The 23,047-nt window shown below is 35.9% G+C and overlaps 1 long non-coding RNA gene across 1 annotated transcript; it reads left to right on the top strand.

The window, feature by feature from the left end:
- Positions 1-165: 165 nt before the first annotated feature.
- LOC136038577 (uncharacterized) lies at positions 166-22,478 on the top strand. The gene is made up of 2 exons (XR_010620250.1): positions 166-338; positions 22,270-22,478. It is a non-coding gene; the product is annotated as an uncharacterized LOC136038577 (long non-coding RNA).
- Positions 22,479-23,047: the final 569 nt, after the last annotated feature.

Raw genomic sequence — 23,047 nt, 5'->3', positions numbered from 1 at the left:
TGGCTTTAGGAAGGAGAGAGGATGGGTCGGGCAAACTTTCACTTTAGATTAATAATTAAGAAAATGCTTAAGTTATCCGACCCCCCTTTCCTCTGTTTTAGAAATTATGAGTACGTACTTGATTAGGCCGATAGAAGATCTTTGGCATAGGTTCTATCCTTGCAAGGTACACAAGATAAATATATTACTGTGATTAGGGCTGTGTACGAGAATAACATTGTTGTGGTTAAGGATATAGTATTTGATTTCGTATTGAATAAGGAGTTAAGCAGGGCTAGGTTGTATCCCCATTCATACGAATCATTATGATGGACTTTGTCCTATGGAGCACAGCAAAGGTAATAAGATAGCACGGAATCAAATGGGGAAGCAGAACTCTGATAGTCTTAGATTTTCCTGATGATTTGAGCGATGAAAATCTTAAAAAAACAAACGAATTCTTAGACGTTTCGAGAGTTAAGAGTGCAAAAATAGTTTTGACAATTAATGTTAAGAAAGCTAAGTCACTCCGATTGGGAATAAGAGAAAGTAATGAAATGATGTTAGTAACAAAAAGATTGATCAAGTGGATAGCTTCATTTACCCAAGTAGTATTATCAATAAGGATGATGGTGTAGTTGCGATATTGAAAAAAAACAATAGTGAAGGCCCAGGGTGCTCTTTCACAGTTACAAAAATGTGTGGAAGAACAGTAAGATATATTTGCGAATTAAGATTTGCATATAGAAATCTACTGTTATGATTGTGATTAAGGTATTGTCTAGAAGTCTAGAATGGCTCTGGAATGCGGACGCTCCGAAAGACAGAGGAGGATTTGCTATATTTTTTCCAGAGAAATTTTAAACAGATTGTTTTAGGTGCACGTCTGACTGACGGTATTCGAAACAGTCGGATGCACGAAAAATAGGGCTTAATTCGGCTTTCTAGGGCTATAATTAGAAAAAGGTTGAGATACCTAGATCACGTTTTGTGGATGCAGGATTACAAACGGCCGAAGATCGTCCCTGTCGACGAGCCATTTAGGGCCAAACAAAGAAACGTTCGTCCCCATATAGGATGGAAGAAGTCACAAGGAAAGATTTAAAGGAAAATTGAAATTCTTGAATGGGTGTTAAGAGGGAGCCATTGGATAGAGTAGGACGGAGGGGGAGTGCGCGCACCTATGTTATCCTTAGGTAGCTGGATCCTGCAATTATTCATTAATAGTAGCAGTAGTATATTCTTCTTGACGGTTAAACAGCAACTTACATTTATCAATGATAACTTTACATAATTTAAAACATGATTACTTGGCTAATGGATTGGTTATAATTTTTGTGCTGGGTGATTGGATAGATGGGTAAGGATGTATGACCTTGTTCAAGTGCTTGTTTATCGCAATTACATAAATAGGAAGTTAGTTTTATTATTATTATTACTATTTTAACCAAATAATTACCCGTAATATATTATAGAAGGACAGGTATAAGATTCAAGCTGATCTGTAAAAATAGCCAATTTTTCTGAGAAACGAATTTGCCATTTAAGTTTGCCCGAGGCACTATATTCCCCTCTATCCAGGGAACTTCAAGTTTCCTTGATCTTTTTTTTTTATTTCAGCCCGTTTCTATTGTTTTTTGAGGGGTGGCAAACCCCCAAAGCCAAGACTTGTGTGCATTATTTAAAACTGATAGGGCTAGGAGCTTCAGTTTTTTTTTAGGTGACCTTACATCGTTACCTACGATTAGAAACAGGTGGCCTGCTTGGCCTAGAAAGTGGATGTTTACATGTTTTGAGTCAATCATAAACCCAAAACAAAGAAACCCCTGCTCCTTTTCACCCACTATAAAACGGGCCTGTAAACAATCACCGATTTGTATTATTTACAGTCCTTGTTCCTGGGTTTTGAGGACCATGTCATCTTTACAAGCAAATTTAACGAGTCTTTCACCTTTTTGAAGCAAAATCACTATCCCAAGATGTTGACCCTAAAACAGAAGGCAAAAAGGGCACGGAAAGAGGGTTGAATGCCCTCTTTTTACTTATGAGTTTCAAAAAGCACACTAGGTCCATTAGTTTTTAATCGAATGAATGCCCTTTCAATTTTGTGAGACCAACTACTCTATATGGAGCAGCCAGGAAAAAAGGAAAAAAAAATAGGATTAGTGTTTTGCTTGTTTTGTCATGACAATATTTGGACTACAAATATTTGAGTTTTTTTCCTGCTCGTGTTTTATTTTAATATCTGTATATTGTTCTTATGATAATAGTAAGTGCATGCATTGGTTTCCATACCATGCTTTTTTATCTTTACTCCATCTTGTTACATCATTTGAATAATGGGTATAAAGAAATAAATATTAACTTAAATGTACACAGAGTCTTTTGGTTTAGCTCTACGCTAACTTTTAATTATAATGGCTTGTCTCTTTCTCCCTGTAAATTCTTTGAGAATACCCGAAACGGCTCCTAAGATGTTGCAGATACGCCATTTTGACACCCTTATAGTACTAAGTGTCTTTTGACTTGCGTTAGTGCTTAAACGTGTCTAAATAATAGGTTCCTTAGAAATTTATAGTGCAAAATGTCTTTTTAGCTTCAACGGAGACAAACAGAATATTGTCCTCTTCCCTTCCAAACACTAAATTTGATTTTCATCGTTTTCCCCATCCTCTCTCTAATACTTCCTGAAAGTTTCAACTTTGTCCTGTGACCCATACTAGACATATTGCTGACATGCTATTTAAATGACCTGGGAACAAACACTGTCGCTTGAATTTCGTCCGCGTCCACAAGTCAAATTTAAAGTTTACTTGACCGTTCTACCCTCCAACACTCCACCCCGTAAAGTCAATCCCATAAGTAATTCTCGAAAAACTGAAAATAATTTAAAAGATCAGGTGTATACAGTTTCTTTTGATTAAACATTTTTAGTTCCTTTTAATATTCCATTTTTAGTTCCTTCTAGAGCCCTTTTTAATTGTCGAAAGGGATTGGAGGTTAACAAGCCCCCCTCCTCCAGGCCCATCATTTCCCAAAGTACATTCAATAGAAATTTTGGGGTAACCATTATGTCCAACGTAGTTGATAAGTATGGAAATTATGTGTTTGACGATCACAACCCCCCCCCTTCACAGCCCTTAGCGTAACGGTTGTAAGTTATACCCTGAGGGCGTTTAATGCTTTTATGGAAAATGTAGTCTTAGAGACTCGGATAAGGCAAATTGGATCAGAAATCAGAAGCTCTAGTGCCCTTTTTAAGAGTCAAAGTGATCGGAGGGTAGTCATAAGCCGCGTTCCCTACTTCTCATTTTCCCCGATTGCATTCTTTAGAAAATTTGAGATGGCCATTTGTCGTCGTAGAAACTTTGAAAAGGGTCCATTTGATTGGAAATTGAAGGGGCTAGTGCCCTTTTTAATAATCAAAAGTGATTGGGAGGCAACAGGCGCCCCCTCCCAGCGCATGGTCAACATTTTCTCAAATACATCCAACCAAATTTTGAGAGAGCTATTTTGTTCAGTGTAGTTGAAAGGTCTGGATATTATGTCTTTGAGGATGACCCCCCCCCACAGCCCTCAGCGCAAGGGTTTGTAAGTCCATTCACCAAGAGCATACAAAATTATTATGGAAAGGGTGGTCGTATAGACTTTGGAAGAGGCTCATTGGATCGAAAATCATAAGTTCGAGTGCCCTTTTCGATATTCAAATTGATCAAAGGGTAGCCCCCCCCCCACGTATGCATCCGATATAAACTTTGAGACAACCATTTGGGTTAACGGAATATCCCAGCGTCCGAGGTTAAGCGTTGTAAGTTAAGCCCCGGGGGCATATAAGGTATTTACGGAATGGGCGGTAGTGTTAACTTTAGAAAAGGCTCATTTGATTGGAAACGTATAGTTCTAGTTTTCTTTTAAGAGTCAAAAGTAATCGAGGGCAACTAGTCCCCACTCCCTTACATCCTTTTTTCCCGAAACGCACTCAATTGATATTGTGCGATAGCCATTTTGTTGTTTATAGTCTAAAAATAATATAAAAATGTCTATATGATGGCCACAGACCCCAAGAACCCAGGGACAAGGGTTATGGGTTATGCCCCAGGCATATAATGCTCTTATGGAACGGTCGGTCGCATAAACTTTGGGTCAGATGAAGCTCATTTGATTGAAAGTCGGAAGTTTTAGTACCCTTTGTAAGGGTCAAAATTGAATGGAGGGTAACCCCCCTCCCAAGCCTATAATTCCCCAAAACACATCCGATCAAAATTTTAAGAGGCTTATTTTGTTAATTTTCTCGAAAGGTCCATTAATTATGTCTTAGGGGATGTCAACCTTCCCAGAGCCCTCAGGGTAAGGGCTGTAAGTTAGGCAATTCGTTCATTGTTTACATATAGTACAGGTTATTGAAAAAGGTATGCTGGTTTGAGCTTTGATTTTCAAAAAGATGAAGGGCATTCAGGTGAGTCTTTCAGAGAATGCTGAGGGGAGTGTTGACTAAATAAAAAGACGTTATCTCTACAAGAATTGTCAAAAGGGAGTAGCTCAGGAATAACTGAGTATATTCATTTGTGGGGGCTAGTTGCCCTGCATAAATTTTGACTCTTAAAATGTAGCTAGAACTATACTTTTCTAGTAAAATTAGCTTCCCCTAAAGTTTACACAACCATCCATTTATAAAAAGTTTATACGCCCCTGGGGCATAGCTTACAACACTGGCTCCTAGGCTCTGGGGTTTGTGTCAATCCCAAAGGCCTTATTATTTGATCTATGTACTCCTTTTGAACAAATGGCTACCTCAAAATTTCCATAAAATACATTTGGGAAAAATAGACCTGGAGGAGGGGGTGGGGGCAAGTTGCCCACCGATCATTTTGACTCTTAAGAAGGGCACAATAATTTCTTATTTCCAATCCAATGAGCCCTAAACAAATTTTACATGGCCACCCTTTCCATTTAAACCAAATATGCCTCCGGGGAATAGCTTAAAAACCTTATCCTGGGGGCTGTGGGGTTACTATCTTGAACTACGCTATTGGACCACTCAACCACACTGAACGAAATGGTTATCTCAAAATTTTTATTGGATGTATTTGAGGGAATGAAAGGCTGGGGGAGGAGTTACCACCCTCCTATCATTTTGATTCTTAAAAAGGACACTAGCTCCTTCAATTTTCCAATTGAATGATCCCTTTTCGAAGTTTCAACGACAACTCTTTCTATGCGAGATGCCCTGGTCTAAAAAAAAACAAGAATAAATAATATTTTGCTCCCAGATCGCACTTTACTTAGACAGCGCTATTGCGCTGTCTAAACTTTTTCACAAATCAAATTTTTCCAAAAAACTAAAGAACTCCATGAAGCCAAAAATGATCAGAAATAAAGTCAAATAGTTTTACAAGCGTTAAGCTACCACAAACCACCATAAATAAACAAATAAAATGATTTTAGACCAGGGCACTTCGTATAGAAACAGTTGACATAAAAACTTCGGAAAAGGCTCATTCGATTGCAAATTGAAAGAGCTAGTGCTCTTTTTAACGGTCAAAGTGATTGGAGGACAACCAGCCCTCCTCCCACGCCCTTCATTCCCCCACAGACATCCAATCAAAATTTTGAGCTAATCATTATGTCCAGCGTAGTTAAAAGGTCCATAAATTATTCCTTTGAGGATGAACCTCGCTATAAACTTCAGAGGGTGCTCATTGGAATGGAAATCAAAAATTATATTGCCCTTCATAAGAGTCAAAATGATCGGTCTACTTTGCCCTTACAGCAAATTTTGCCGAAATACATCCAATGGAAATTTTGACAAAGTCATTTGTTCAAAAGCAGTCCAAAGATAACATAATAATGCCTTTGGCGTTGCCATAAACTCCAAAATCTGGGGGCAAGAGTTGTCTCCCCGGGGGCATGTAAGATTTTTATCGAAGGGGGTGGTTGTGTGAACTTTAGAGGAAACTCATTTGATTGGAAATTCATAGTTCTAGTTCCCTTTTCAGAATTAAAATTGATGGAAAGCAACTAGCCCCTCCTGACACCCTCTTTTCTCCAAACATACCCGATCAAAATTGCGAGACAACCATTTTGCCCAAAAAACATATAACAATGGTTTCAGGGTAGACACAACCCTCCAGAGAGCAGTAGGAAGGGTTGTAAGTTATGCCCCGGGCACATAAAATTTTTATGGAACGGATGATCGTATAAACTTAGGATCGAATGTGATTCATTCGATTAGAAGTTGTAAGAAATAGTACTCTTTTAAAATCCATAAATAGAAGCCTGCCGCGTGCCATGCTGGGGCCCGGCGGCGAAGCCACCGTATCCCAGCTAGTACACAATAAAAATGCACCTAAGTCAGTTAATTTGTAAGGTACGTATGCTTATTACTAACAAAAATGTTCGTAAAAAAAAAACAAATCTAGTTGCAATTTTAAGTAACTAAAAATTGGAGGGCAACTAGGCCTCCTTTCTAACCCCATTTATTTTTTCTGTCAAAATCGTCTAGTCAAAACTATGAGAAAGCCATTAAGCAAAAAATTAATATGCAAATTTCGTTTTAATTATTCATGTTGCAAGTAAGGAGCGACATTAAAATTTAAAACGAACAAAATTATTCCGTATATGAAAGGGGCTGTCCCCTCCTCAACGCCTCGCTCGTTGCAATAAATTTTATTGTTTTAAAAAGTAGAGTTGTGAGAAAGATTAAAACTTAAGCGTAAATAGAGATTCACTGAGGACGGGACAACCCTTTTCATATACGGAATAATTTCTGTTTGTTTTAAGTTTTAATGTCGCTCCTTACTTGCAGTTAAATAAAAACCTTTTTTTATTTAATTGTGTAAAGTGTGAGGTATTGTTGAGTAGACGAACCACCTTGTAAACGTAATAATTTCTATTCGTTTTAGGTTTTAATGCGGCTCCTTACTTCCAGCTGAAAAAATTCGTTTCTTCTCTCATTGTTTTTTTTTAAATAACACTAGAAAATCCTAGGGCCCCTTCTTGGAAATTCTCTTCCCTCGTGATGAATTCCTCCGTTGAAAGATTCTCCCACGTAACGCCCTCCCCTGACCTGCCCCAACTCCCCTCAATGCAAAAAATCCCACAGAAAACATCTCTGCACTTCCCAATAGCCATTACTTTATGTAAACAATGGCCAAAGTTTGTAACTTGCAGCCCCTCCCCCGTGGACTGTAATGGATTATGTAGTCGCGACAGATATAATTATTAATTTTTCGACTATGCTGAACAAAATGGCTATCTCAAAATTTCAATCCGTTGACTTTTGAAAAAATAAGCCTTGGAGGGGGCCTAAATGCCCTTCAACTTTTTTGATTACTTAAAGAGAGCGCTAAAATCATTAATTACCGTTCGAGTGAGCCATCTTCCAATATTCCGAGACCATTGGTTTGATGCAATTACCCATGAGAAAAAAAGGCATCCGTGATCTTTCTTCGGGCAAAAAATACAAAATTCCACATTTTTGAAGATGGGAGCTTGCAACCTCTGCAGTAGGGTTCTCTGATACGCTCAATCTGATAGTGTGATTTTCATTAAGATTCTTTGACTTTTAGGGGGTGTTTTCTGCTATTTTCTAAAGTAAGGCAAATTTTCTCAGGCTCGTAACTTGTGATGGGTAAACCTAACTTGATCAAACTTATATATTTAAAATCAGCATAAAAATGCAATTCTTTTGATGTAACTATTGGTATCAAAATTCCATTTTTTGAGTTTCGATTACTATTGAGCCGGGTCACTCCCTAATACAGTTCGTTACCACGACCTGTTTGACAGTTGTAATCGCTATGGTTGAAATCTCTAAAAAGTAAACTTACAGCGCTTTACGGAAAACAATATATATTTTAAGCAATTTCTCTTTTATTATCATAACATTGAAAATCAATAGAATAGCGAAAGCTCTCAAAATGATTACGATTACGTTTTTGTAATATCAGTCTAATCCCATCAGGCTGATATGCAATAAATAAAAAAAACAAGTTTTTTTAACTGAAAGTAAGGAGCGACATTAAAACTTTAAACGCACAGAAATTACTTCGTATATGAAAGAGGCTGCTTCCTCATCAACGCCCCGCTCTTTACGCTAAAGTTTTTTACTGTTTTAAAAAGAAGAATTGAGAGAAAGAGTCAAACTTTAGCGTAAAGAGCGGGGTGTTGATGAGGAAGCAGCCTCTTTCATATACGAAGTAATTTCTATGCGTTTAAAGTTTTAATGTCGCTTCTTACTTTCAGTTAAAAAAAACTTGTTTTTTTTATTTAATGTGGTACAGAGGCGACAAGTAAATAAAGGATGCCTGATGACGCCACTAAATACAAGAGCAAGACCATACCTATTTACACTTTACTTACAACCAGTGTACATCATAAACTCTTGAAATGAAATAATTATTCACCTTGTGCCAGCGTAGTGGAACGGGCCGAGTCTTCGTGTTGAGAAGTTCTCCGGTTCAATCCCTTGTGGCGCAAGGAATCTGATTGGTATAGTCAAAACTTATAATTTTTCCTCTTTTAAAAATTGCAAGGAGAAATTACGTCATCAGTTTTTTCTTATACTGGTCAGATTACGTATTTTATACTTTCCCTATTCACAGACATGCTCTAGTCCATGTAATCTTGATTTCACAGTAAGTCGGTAATGGCGTTCTCTTTTTTGTTGAATCAGATTGAAATTCATAATGAAATTAATGTAAATAGAATCTTTAAAGAGAGTCAATTCTTGTCACTCATTAAGTAACAAAAAATTAACCGAAGGTAAGGATCAAAACCCAAAACGGACAGAAGCCAGTCCGCATGTGAAGGGGCTAATCCCCTCCCCAAACACCTTGCTCCCCTTGCAAAACTATTTTTTAGCACTTTAAAAAAATATTCTTATTTTTATTAAACGACCCTTGTATTTAAGAGTCATTCTGAAGATAAAAAAAACTAAAAAGAACGGGACAAACAGTCAAACTGTAGTGTAAAGCGCAAAGTATCGAGGAGGGGTATTATACTGCTACTAATGTAGCCATAATACATTGGCACATTAGTAGCATACTGCTACTAATGCTAAAGATGTCAAAGAGCATAGATAGGATTTTTCACGAATGGCATTAAGTTCTATTTTTCAGTTCAACTAGAAGAGGCTTAAAGCTAAATTAAACACAACAATTTGTGTCTGGATATGTAAAAGGGTGCTCTCCAGCACAAAAATAGCAGGCCAAACTATATATTCCTGAAGAAAAACCGAAAATATTTAAACTAATATTTTCTTTTTCCTGAAAAAGACTATGTCAGTATGAATCAAACAGAAATTAACTAAAAAAAAAAGTTTTCGACGAAACAAGTTTTTCTTGTTTCGAACTCCATTAAACCAAAAATGAGAAAAAATAGAATCAAATGATCTACCAAGCGTAAAACTGCCATAAATCAGCATCGAAAAATAAATGAAACTCAAAACAAACACAAATTACAATAAATAACCTAGTCAAACTCAAAGCGAGCAGAAATTAACATGAGTAGGGCTCAAAACCCCTTATGCCTTCCCAAGGCAAGAACATAATTTTCACATTGCTGAAAAACTGCAGATGAATGTGTATTGTCAGTTTAATGTATATATGCTTATATTTATTCCTTAAATGTAAATAATATTATATTTATTAAAGTTCTAAGAGTGAACACATTTAGGGTTTTCAGTAAACTTCAAATCATGTTCTGGCCTTAGGGAGACATAGCGGGTTTGAATAATGCTAAATAAAATAGTTCCCTTAAAATTCTGATTGAGTGTGTTTTAGGGAATGATAGGCTTGTGAAGAGGGGCTGGTTACCCTCCATTTACTTTTGAATTTTAAAAAGAGCACTAGATCTTCCAAATTCCAATTGAATGAGCCAATCCGATCCGAAGTTCATACGAACAACCATTTCAAATTAAAACCTTATATGCCTAGGGCATAACTTACAACCCTTGCCCCTAGGCTCTGGAGGGTTGTAACCACCCTAAAGGCATTGTTATATGCTGTTTGAACTGTTGCAAATAAAATGGCTATCTCACAGTTTTGATGAAATGCGTTTAGGGAAAAGAGGGTGTCAGGGGGGGGGGACTAGTTGCTCCCATCAAGTTGGACTCTTTGAAAGAAACTAGAACCTTAAATTTCCGATCAAATGAACCTCCTCTAAAGTTCTCACAACCAACCCTTCCATAAAAAACTTATATATCCCGGGGCGTAACTTACAACCCTTACTCCTAGACTCTGTTTTTTTTTTTTTCAACCCCAAAAGTCTTGTTATGTCATATTTAGACAATTTTTGAATAAATTGCTATCTCAAAGTTCCCATTGGATGGATTTGGAAAAATATACTGAAAGGGGGAGGGGTGGTTACCCTCTGATCACTTTGACTCTTAAATTGGGCACTAGAACTTCTGGTTTTCAATCCAATGAGTCACCTCCCAAGATCACCCTTTCCATTAAACCTTATATACCCTGAGGCATTACTTACAACCCTTGCCGTGAGGGCTGTGGGAGGGCGTTATCATTTTCAAATACATTGTTATTGGACCTTCAAACTACTCTTGAAAAAATGGCCGTTCCAAAATGTTTTTTAGATGTGTTAGGGAAAATGATGAGCGTAGAGGTGGGGGGCTAGTTGCCCTTCAATCACTTTTGATAATTAAAAAGATCACTAGGTGTTGTAGTTTGTTATCGAATGAGCCTCTTTCAAAGTTTCTACGACAACTCCTTCACGAAAGGTCTTGCTTTAATACCAAAAAAAGAGTTGATGTAGTTGCCCTCCGATTACTTTAACTCTAATGAAAGGTACAAGAACTTCTTATTGCCAGTCTAATGGGCCCCCTTTGAAGTTAACAACCTTATATTCTGCCAGGACATAACTTACAACTATTGTCCTTAGGTCCTTAGGGGAGGGGATCTCATCCTCGAAGACATAATTTCCGGGTCTTTCAACCACTTGAACAAAATCTATCTCAAAATTTTGCTTGGATGTGTTTGGAAAAATGACGAGGGGAAGGACAGTTTGCCCTTTTATCGCTTTCGACTGCTAAAATGGGCACTAGCCCTTTCAATCTCCAACAAATGAGCCAATTCTGAAGTTTCTACGACGATTTCTTCTATACAAAGTGCTCTGGTCTAAAAGAAAAAAAATACCTTTTGCCCTCATCGTGCCATTGTGCCACATTGTATGCTATTGTTCTAACTTCGATAATCTCGGTTCGTTTTTAGTTTGAATGCTGCTTAATACTCTCAGTTGAAAAAAAATGGGTACTTGTTCTGAACACACTCAATAAGTGAAGTTACGTTATTTCGTGAAACAAACTACAATGCAGGTACATTGTGTAAGAAAATCCGGTTTCATAGCCACAAAGACAAAACCAAAAGACAAAAGGTTCGGTTAGGGTAGGTTACAATTCTAAGTTGTAATCTTACAATTTTCCTAATATATATAAATATATATATATATATATATATATATATATATATATATATATATATATATATATATATATATATATATATATATATACTGCTATATATGTAGCCATAATACATTGGCACATTAGTAGCATACTGCTACTAATGCTAAAGATGTCAAAGAGCATAGATAGGATTTTTCACGAATGGCATTAAGTTCTATTTTTCAGTTCAACTAGAAGAGGCTTAAAGCTAAATTAAACACTACAATTTGTGTCTGGATTTGTAAAAGGGTGCTGTCCAGCACAAAAATAGCAGGCCAAACTATATATTCCTGAAGAAAAACCGAAAATATTTAAACTAATATTTTCTTTTTCCTGAAAAAGACTATGTCAGTATGAATCAAACAGAAATTAACTAAAAAAAAAGTTTTCGACGAAACAAGTTTTTCTTGTTTCGAACTCCATTAAACCAAAAATGAGAAAAAATAGAATCAAATGATCTACCAAGCGTAAAACTGCCATAAATCAGCATCGAAAAATAAATGAAACTCAAAACAAACACAAATTACAATAAATAACCTAGTCAAACTCAAAGCGAGCAGAAATTAACATGAGTAGGGCTCAAAACCCCTTATGCCTTCCCAAGGCAAGAACATAATTTTCACATTGCTGAAAAACTGCAGATGAATGTGTATTGTCAGTTTAATGTATATATGCTTATATTTATTCCTTAAATGCAAATAATATTATATTTATTAAAGTTCTAAGAGTGAACACATTTAGGGTTTTCAGTAAACTTCAAATCATGTTCTGGCCTTAGGGAGACATTAAATAAAAAAAACTAATTTTTTTAGCTGAAAGTAAGGAGCGACATTAAAACTTAAAACGAACAGAAATTACTCCGTATATGAAATGAGTTGTCCCCTCCGCAATCCCTCGCTCTTTACGCTAAAGCTTTAAATTGTTTTAAAAAGTAGAATTGTGGCAGAGTCAAACTTTAGCGTAAAGAGCGAGGGATTGCGGAGGGGACAACTCATTTCATATACGGAGTAATTTCTGTTCGTTTTAAGTTTTAATGTCGCTCCTTACTTTCAGCTAAAAAAATTGGTTTTTTTTTATTTAATTTCTGAACGTTTTTGAATTAATGCATGTTTGGTTTTGGCTCTCCGCACATAAATTATTAAAATGAAATTTGTATATTAATTCTTTTTTTGGCTAAATGGCTTTCTCTTAGTTTTGATCAGACGATTTTGAGAAATAAGGGGTGGAGAAGGAGGCCTAGTTGCCCTCCAATGTTTCGGTTACTTAAAAAGGCAACTAGAACTTTTAATTTTTAACGAACGTTTTTATTAGTAAAAAATATACGTAACTTAAGAATTAACTTACGTAACAAACTTTCATAACCTTATATTTTTATTATGTATACGAGGGGGTTTGTACCCTCGTTAATACCTCGCTCTTTACACTAAATCGTAAGTTTTGTCCCAATTCTTTAAGAATGACCCCTGAATCAGAAAGGCCGTAGAATAAATAGTTGAAATTACTAAAAATACTTTAGCATAAAGAGCAAGGTATTTATCTCCTCCTAAATACCTCGCTCTTTATGCTAAAGTATTTTTAGAACCCCTCATATGCGTAATAATCTCTGTTCGTTTTAAGTTTCAATGCTACTTCTTCCTTTCATTTGAAAAAACGTTTTCATGTTTATTTTTCATTGTTTTCTTATAGTAATGCTAGAGAATCCTGCGCCCTTGTCATTGAATTTTTCTTCCCCCATGACAGATTCCTCCAAAGAAAGATCCTCCAACATAGCCCCCTCTCCTCAGCCCCACCCCCAAACAAAATAAAATTCCCCTGAAAACGTCTGTACAACTACCCAATAACCATTACTATATGTAAACAATGGTCAAAGTTTTTAACTTGCAGCCCCTCCCCCAGGGATTGTGGGGGAGTGAGTCATCCCCAAAGACATATTTATTATGGTTTTCGACTATGCTGAACAAAATGGCTATCTCAAAATTTTGATCCGTTGACTTTGGGAAAAAAATGAGCACGGGAGGGGGCCTAGATGCCCTCCAATTTTTTTGGTCACTTAAAAAAGGGCACTAGAACTTTTCATTTCCGTTAGAATGATTCCTCTTGCGACATTATAGGACCACTTGGTCGATACGATGACCCCTGGGAAAAAAAAAACAAAAAAAAACAAACAAATAAACACGCACCCGTGATTTGTCTTCTGGCAAAAAATACAAAATTCCACATTTTTGTAGATAGGAGCTTGAAACTTCTACAGTAGGGTTCTCTGATACGCTGAATCTGATGGTGTCATTTTTGTTAAGATCCTACGACTTTTAGGGGGTTTTCCCCCTATTTTCCTAAATAAGGCAAATTTTCTCAGGCTCGTAACTTTTGATCGGTAAGACTAAACTTGATGAAACTTATATATTTAAAATCAGCATTAAAATGCGATTCTTTTGATGTAGCTATTGATATCAAAATTCAATTTTTTAGAGTTTTGGTTACTATTGAGCCGGGTCGCTCCTTACTACAGTTCGTTACCACGAACTGTTTGATTAAGTTCCATTCATATTTCTTCATGCCAAATATATTTCTTTGAAATAAATAAAAGACCCAAATATATTCGTTAATGCTAAACTTCACTTCAAAGGATAAAATAGATTTCTTCAAAAGTAAACCTATTCATTTTCTAAAGGGAATTGAGGCACCATTGCTCTGTATGTTTAAATGAAATAAAACTAAAAGAAGAATTTAGACAATTTTTTTTTTTTTTACTTGAAAATTTCCTTTGGAGTGATATCGAATTTTTGGAATTTTAAATAAAAATATTGGAATTTTAGGTTTTACTTATTGTATTCTAATTAAAAAGTAATTCAAAAGCTAATCTAGTTTTGATCTGTTATAACATTAACAACAACACAACAAAGAAAAATGATGTCCCGGGACCTTTCTGTTTTTGCAAAAACAGGTGCTTCCTTTCGCTTTTTTCCGTTTTACGGAAAAAATTAGTCCCTGTAGTCCCGTTTTACAGGGACTAATCAATTATAAATAAAAAAAAGGGTGCTTTCTTTTGCTGTTCTTTCGTTTTACAAACTCTAAAATGTATTTCATTGAAAACAATAGCCTATGTATTTTTAACATTTTAGTTTTTATATGGATATATATAGAATTATTTTCGATGGGGGGGGGATGCGATTTTATGAGGGAGGTGTTAACAAAAAAAGCATCAAAATTTATTTATTTGCATTTTTATAGCGTTGTTTACGAGTAGAATTGAACCTTTGAGCGAGGGGTGGGGGGGGGGTGAAGCCCGGTAACACCCTTCACTCTGGATGCTTTGTTTTGGATGTTTTGTTCGAGGGTGGTTACAGAAAAACCTGTAAAATGTATCAAAATTAGTTCAGTTGCATTTTGTAGTATTTTTAACCAGAAATTTAACCTCTAGTCGATTGGGGGGTAGTTAGCTGAAGCCAGGTAAACCCTTCACTCAGGATGCAGCCATGAGTTTTATTTCTGACAAAATCCATTTTTTTTATTTCACTGTTGCTTTGAAATCGCTTAAAACATATATTAAAGCGCGAATGACAATCGCGTTATAATTGGTGTGCAAAGGGGAAAATTTACCGCTTCATATATTTAGTAGTTTCTATTCGTTTTGAGTTTGAGCGGAACATTAATTTTATTTTTCGTACTTTCTAAGTTTATTATTGGTTTCATTTCTTATTAAGTCTAATACCTGTTTCTTTCAACTTCAATATCTGTTCTTTTAAAATTATAATTGGGTAACAACAAAGACGACTTCCTCGTTAATTTTCCTAGTAATTTCTTTTTGTTTCGAGTTTAGGTTGAGTGTGATTTTTTTTTTTGTAAACTATAAATTCATGATAGGTTTCGCTCTTTTTTTAAGAAAAATTAGTTGTTTTTTTTAATTTCTATTCGATTCAGTTCATTTTTGTAAGAAAAAAGGAGAAAAATAAAATAAAAATTTACATTTAATAAACTATAACTTCAGAATTAAAATTTAAATTGACAACGAACTTTTGATTATTAAAAAAAGTTGTTTTTGCAATAATAATCACCATATTAGTTTTTGAGTTTTTTTGTACATTTGACTCTTTAGAAGACTAACAGAAGTTTCAATTTTGGTATTAGGTGCATTTACCCTGAAAATTGACCGTCGAAAATGCTATACATGGAAAAATTCCCTCCGCAGTATATTTCAGCCGCAAAAACTTCTACAAGACCACTCCCCCTAATCATCTTACGAAATAATAACAGCCTTAGTCTAATAACTTCCTGTCATTGGATATCATTTTTCATACCATAGAAATTTTAATTCGTAATTATTTTATCGTGTATCAAGGAGTGGACAAAAGTGTTATCTAGATTACTTTATGGGATTCCTGAAGACCCATAAAAATCTATTACGCCCCCTTTCAACTCAAATATTAGTAAAAAAGTCGAATCAAAATGAAACATTTGATAAAAGTGGGTCCCCACAACTCTAGGGATGCTTATGACATTTGTGTTATAATCACGGAATATCTAATACCAACCACTAGGTGTAGGCAATATGATTTCTGACCATTTACACCTCCTCACAACAAACACACAAGATTTTAGATAGCGTTAGATATATTTTATTTTAAAAAAGTGACAATATGATCAATCTACAGATCTTCTCCAATGGGATGAAGGGAGTCAGGTCACCCTAGATTAAAGATCAATAACATATACTACTTGTAAGCAATGAACGAATTGCCCAACTTTCAGGCCTTAACCCGAAGACTCTGGGGAGGGTGAGATCTCCAAAGACATGATTACAGGACTTTCAATAATGCTGAACAAATAGTTCTCTTAAAATTTTGATTGGATGTGTTTGAGGGAATGATAGGATTGTGGGAAGGGGTTGTTTGCCCTCCATTGACTTTTGAATTTTAAAAAGGGTGCTATTTCTTCCAACTTCCGATCGAATGAATCCCATTTGATCCTAAGTTTATACGACCATCCGTTCCATAAAATTTTATATGCCCGGGGCATAACCTACAACCCTTCCTCCTGCGCTCTGGAGGGTTGCGTCTGCCCTGAAACCATTGTTATATGTTTTTTGGGCAAAATGGTCCCTTGTGTTCGGGGTCCCCGCAACTCTATGTCATTTTTGGATCGAATTGATGACGTAAATTGGACATTCCTAATCTGGCCCTTTCTCTTTGAGCCGCAAGCCTGGTTTTGCGTTGCGAACATGACGTCACTTATAGATTTTTATTTTTTATTATAGTTTTCTTTTCCTTTTTTTATTTTAATTTTTTTTATTTTTTTGACGTCTTATTTTAGTTTTTTATTTTTAGTTTTTCTTTTTTAGTTTTTTCTTTTTTTTAGTTTCTTTTTGTTCTTTTTTAGTTTTTTTTCTTTTTTTTTAGTTTTTTTCTTTTTTTTCCTTTTTTTTTAGTCTTACCTAATTTAGGTTTTTAAATTTTTCTTTTTTTAGTTTTTTTTTCTTTTTTCTTTTTCTTTAGTTTTTGTCTTTTTGTCGTAGTTATTTTAGTTTTTTTTAGTTCTTTTCTTTTATTTTTTTTTCTGTTTTAATTGTTTTCTCTATTTTAGTTTTTCAGTTTTTCTTTTATTTTTTCTTTTTTCTTTTTAGTTTTCTAGTTTTTTTTCCTTTTTATTTTTTTTTATTTTTTCATTTTTTTTATAGAAGATAGTTTTTAATTCTCTTAAGTTTTTTAAAGCTAGTTTTTTTATATATTGACGTCATACTTAGTGACAGACAGACGGACGGATAACCAGACAGCACATTTATATATATATATATTAATATATATATATAATATATATTATATATATATGAGGGGTTTTGCCCCCTCGTCAATACCTCGCTCTTTACACTAAAGCTTGAATTTTGTCCCAAATCCTTAAGAATAACCCCTGAATCACAAAGGCCGTAGAATAAACAGTTGAAATTACTAAAAATGCTTTAGCGTAAAGAGCAAGGTATTGTGGAGGAGACGAACCCCCTTATATACGTAATATTTTATGTTCGTTTTAAGTTTTAATGCTGCTCATTACTTCCAGTTAAAAAAAAAGTATTTTCTCATTGTTTTTTTTTATTTTGCTAGACAATCCTGCGCCCCCTTCATGGAAATTCTCTTCCCTCATGATAAATTCCTCAATGAAAAGATCCCCCTCCTCGACGCACCTCCAACCCAAAGCGAAAAAGTTACCCCTGAAAACGTCTGTACACTTCATAATAACCATTACTATATGTAAACAATGGTCAAAGTTTGTAACTTGCAGCCCCTCCCTTGGGGACTGCAGGGGATTAAGTCATCCCCAAAGAAATATTTAATACGTTTTCGACTATGCTGAACAGAATATATATCTCAAAATTTTGATCTGGTGACTTTGAGAAAAAAGAGCGTGGGAGGGGGCCAAGGTGCCCTCCAATTTTTTTAGTCACTTAAAAAGGGCACTAGAACTTTTAATTTTCATTAGAATGAGCCCTCTCGCAACATTCTAGGACCACTGCGTCAGTACGATCACCCCTGGAGAAAAAAAAACAACAAAAAAACAAACAAATAAACACGCATCCGTGATCTGTCTTTTGGCAAAAAATACAAAATTTCACACTTTTGTAGAATGAATGACTGTATTTAAAGCCATTTTTCAGGCCGCATACATACATATATAACAACAAACAAACTATATTTTGTAACAATCGACTTTCGAATAACAAGATCCTTATGGACAAAATTTGCCACTGCTACTATATTTATTTTCGACGTCGATTTCAAAGTTCCAAGAAGGGGCTCACGACCACCCACCCCAAGAAAGCTCCCTCTTAGCTCATTTAGCCCCTGACGCCTGAAAAGAAAATGGTCTAGCCCATCAAGATCACCGCAAATTGGGCAAGTATACCGCATTTCCGGGTGACACCTATTTTTCTAAATACTGGGAAGAGGGAGACAGTTTGCTCGCACCTGCATCCAAGACCTCAGGGATTCTTTTGGAATCCCTAATTTAAAATATAACTGTTCACCAAAATTTTTTGGCCTTCCAACCTTGTTTGGATCTCTGACAGAAAGGCTTTTGATCTGAGATTGGGCCCTCCCCTCCATTCCATGCATACGATAGACGTGTGCTGTCCAGTAGTTTTTTGACATTTGTTCATGTGCGGTGAGCCAAAAACAAAAGATGCATTAATTCAAAAACGTTCAGAAATTGGATAAAAAAAGTTTTTAACTGCAAGTAAGGAGCAACATTACTAGATAGGAGCTTGAAACTTCTACAGTAGGGTCCTTTGATACGCTGAATCTGATGGCGTTATTTTCAAGATTCTATGACTTTTAGGAAGTGTTTCTCCCTATTTTCTAAAATAAGGCAAATTTTCTCTGGCTCGTAACTTTCGATGGGTAAAACTAAACTTGATGAAACTTATATATTTAAAATTAGCATTAAAACGCAATTCTGTTGATGTAACTATTGGTATTAAAATTTCGTTTTTTAGAGTTTCGGTTACTATTGAGCCGGGTCGCTCCCTACTACAGTTCGTTACCACGAACTGTTTAAAAGTATTTTTAATAATTTCAACTATTTATTCTATGGCCTTTGTGATTTAGGGGTCATTCTTAAAGAATTGTGACAAAATTAAAGCTTTACTGTAAAGAGCGAGGCATTGACGGGGGGGGGGCGTACCCCCTGATATACGCAATAAAAATATACAAATATAGAAGTTCGTTACGCAAGTTAATTCATAAGTTACGTATATTCATTACTAATAAAACCGTTCATAAAAAAAAAAATAAAAAGCTCTAGTTACCTTTTTAAGTAACCAAAAATTGGAGGACAGCTAGGCCTCCTCCCCCGCACCTTTTTTTTTTATCAAAATCGTCCGTTCAAAAATATGAGAAATCCATTTAGCCAAAAAAATTAATATACAAATTTGTTCTTTAATTATTCATGTGCGGTGAGCCAAAAACAAAAGATGCATTAATTCAAAAACGTTCAGAAATTTGATAAAAAAAAGTTTTTAACTGCAAGTAAGGAGCAAGATTAAAACTTAATTCGAACAGAGATTATTCCCTGTATGAAAGGATTTGCCCCCTTCTCAACGCCTTGCTCTTTACGCTAAAGTTTTTATTGTTTTAAAAAGTAGAGTTGTGAGAAAGAGTCAACTTTGGTGCAAAGACCGAGGCGTCGAAAAGGGGGCAACCCCTTTCAACAACAGAATAATTTCTGTTCGTTTTAAGTTTTGATGTTGCTCCTTACTTGCAATTAAAAAAAAAAGTTTTTATGGCACTTGGTATTTACCAAGTGACATATAGCGACCAGAAATTCTTTCGGTCCCGGTAATGCTAGTTTTGGCACTTCCAGATAAGCTAGGACGATGAAGTTTAGCAGGCGTATCAGGGACCAGACCAGATTGAATTAGAAATAGTCGTTTCCCCGATTCGACTATTTGGGAGGGATTGGGGGACGGTTAATTCGGAAAATTAGAAAAAAATGAGGTATTTTTATCTTACGACTTGTGATCGGATCTTAACGAAATTGGATATTTAATAGGATCTTGTGCTTCAAAGCTCTTATTTCAAATCCTGACAAGACCTGGTGACATTGGGGGGAGTTCGGGGGGGGGGGGATCGGAAATCTTGAAAAACATGAAAATTGAGGTATCTTTATCTTACGAATGGATGATCAGATCTTAATGAAACTTGATGCATAGAAAGATCTTATGTCTCAAATGCTCTAATTTCAATTCGAATCAGATCCTGGGACATAGGGGTTGGACGGGGGAAACAAATATCTTGGAGACTGGAAATCTTGGAAAAAGCTTAGAGTGGAGAAATCAGGATGAAACTTGATGGGAAGAATAAGCACAAGTTCTAGATGCATGATTGACATAATTGGAACGGATCCGCTCTCTTGAGGGGAGTTGGGGGACTAATAACCATAAGCGTTGGAAAACGCTTGGAGTGGGTAGATCGGGATGAAACTTGGTGGGAAGAAAAAGCACAAGTCTTAGATACGTTATTGACATAACCGGACTGAATCCGCTCTCTTTGGGGGATTTGGGGGGGGGGGGTTGTTCATTCGGAAAAATTAGAAAAATTGTGCTATTTTTAACTTAAGAACGGGTGACCGGATCTTTATGAAATTTGATATTTAGAAGGAACTCATGTCTCAGAGCTCTTATTTTAAATCCTGACCAGACCTGGTGACATTGGGAGAGGGGAGCTGGAGGGAGGAGCTCGAGGAGGAAACCGGAAATCTTGGAAAACGCTTAGAGTGGAGAGATTGGGATGAAACATGGTGGGTAGAAGAATCAAATGTCGTAGGTTCGTGATTGACGTGACCGGACTGGATTTGCCCTCTTTGGGGGAGTTAGGGGGGTTCCAGAACTTTGGCGAGTCCGGTGCTTCTAGACGTGCTAGGGCGAAAAATATTGGTAAGCGTGTCAGGGACGTGCATAAATTGACTTTATAAAGTCATTTTCCCCAATTCGACCATCTGGGGGGCTGAAGGGAGAGGAACAATTAAAAAATGAAGCATTTTAACTTACGAGTGGGTGATTGGATCCTAATGAATTTTGGTATTTAGAAGGACTTCTTAGAGCTCTTATTTTAAATTCAGACCTACAATAAGCCTCTGATTTTCCTTTTAAATCAATCTATTGATTCTTAGAATTTTGCTAGAGCTCATGCCATGAGCTCTTGGCTCTTCCAACCTCGTCACAAGTGTCATATGAGCTCTTAGCTCTTGTTTTATTTAATCGATGTAAAGAGTTGGAAAAACGAACATCAGGGATACGCAATTGCAAGCAAGGCTTTAATAACCATGGTTTCTTTGTGGGATAATGTTCTTCGCTTTAATATTGACGAAGCAAGAAAAATTTAGATATTTTACAGTTAGTTTTTGGTGTATTTATTACAGTTTGTATTATTGAGCATTATCTAAACTCTGATAGCTCGAGAAGGTCAGAATTTTCGACAGATCACCTGGCTAGATCCACCTTAGGTCAGCCCTCTGGCTATATTTTGTCAGTAGTTCCTAAGAAGCATCAATGCAAGCTTCTTGCTATTACTAATTTTGTTTTGCAGCTGATCTTAGGAACATGGTGCTTATTTGTATTTAAATGCCGATAGATCACGACAATTCTTCCCAGAAATATACCATGCCTTGCGTATCGCTGTCAAAGATTACCCACCAAATATGGTCTGCTGGGAAAAGTTGACGCTTTATGACGATTTTGATAGTGATCTTTCAAAAGCTAAGTCCCCTTTCTTGAAGCGGTTTACTAGTTATTTGCCACCGTATACATCTATTGTTCCGGAGGATAGAAATTTCCCTTATATCTATGATTCTGGGTCACTTCTATTTAAACTTTGTGGTTACTGACTCACATCAAGTAACGAGTCGATCAGCACATGTCTCGACTAATTTTTTGCTCAGAAATCATTCTTACCTTGAATTCGAGGGAGCAGTATTAATCCCATCGATCCATACTGCCCCCTGATGTCAAACCAAATGGAGAAAGACCCGCAAGAACAGTGGCAGAAGCTATACCTCGTATACAGCCAATCAATTTGTCTCGAAACAGATATTTGAAAAGCTTTGTTCCCTCATATGTAAAGTTTTATAACGTTACTGCTAGTAAGTAAGAATAGCTACAGCTTTAGTTCGTTAGTTACATTATATTTTGACTAGTCAGTTATTGCGTACTGATTTTAAGTAGACGATTGGATTTATTTAAGTGTTAACTATGGATTGTACATCTATTTGTGTTTTGACGACTAAAACGAAAATTTGGCTTGTCCGCTGCCTATTTTTTAACTAAATTGAATTGAATTTCCTTGCAGGTTTCGGCAACAAGAGGTGAACTTTCAAGAAATAAAATTGTTCCAAGAAGATGTGCTGGAACAATGTACATAGAGACTTGTATCATCACGTTCTCGATTAAATCCTTTCGAAAATTAAGATTTCTATCTTCTGTGTCTAAATGTAATTCTTTCGATTATTAACAATCTAGATTGCTGTCTTACTGAGGTATTAAATTCCTTAAAAACTTCCCGATCTCTGGCAGTACCTTCAGTTCCTGTTAGAAAAAACAATCAGAAAAAAAGTTGGTCGGATTTTCTTCCACCTAAAGAGGCAGAGCTCTGACATAGTCCCTGGTATCATACGTATATAATTGGATTGTGGCAGATTCCGTTCAAGAGTAGCCTAGTAACCTACGAAACGTGTATTCCACAAGTTTTTTTGGAAAATGGCAAACCAACAACAAGTATATGACATATCTTATCCTGTCCAAAATAATCCTCAAATTCTATCGAAAAAAGTTTCTAAAATTACTCGTTTGTGCTCTCTTGAGCTTGATTGGATTTCTATTTCTGATTGGCATGCTCATTTCTGGTCATTTTTTCAGCTGTCCCGCCACCTCTTGAGTCTTTTTACGATATATTATTTAGAATGACTTTTTGGAAAAGCAGTTTTTCAAAGAAAAGTAAAGGTCATAGTAAACTTAAGATCAGAAGAAATAGAAACCTACAGTAACTCAAACTCAAAACGACTAGAAATAACTATGAAAGAATAAATGAAACCCAAAACGAACAGAAATTAAATAAACAATCATAAAAA

Source organism: Artemia franciscana, chromosome 2, assembly GCF_032884065.1.
Source record: "Artemia franciscana chromosome 2, ASM3288406v1, whole genome shotgun sequence".
NCBI classification, from domain to species: domain Eukaryota; kingdom Metazoa; phylum Arthropoda; class Branchiopoda; order Anostraca; family Artemiidae; genus Artemia; species Artemia franciscana.
The sequence above is the reverse complement of the archived record's forward strand: the minus strand, read 5'-3'. Positions and strand labels throughout refer to the sequence as shown.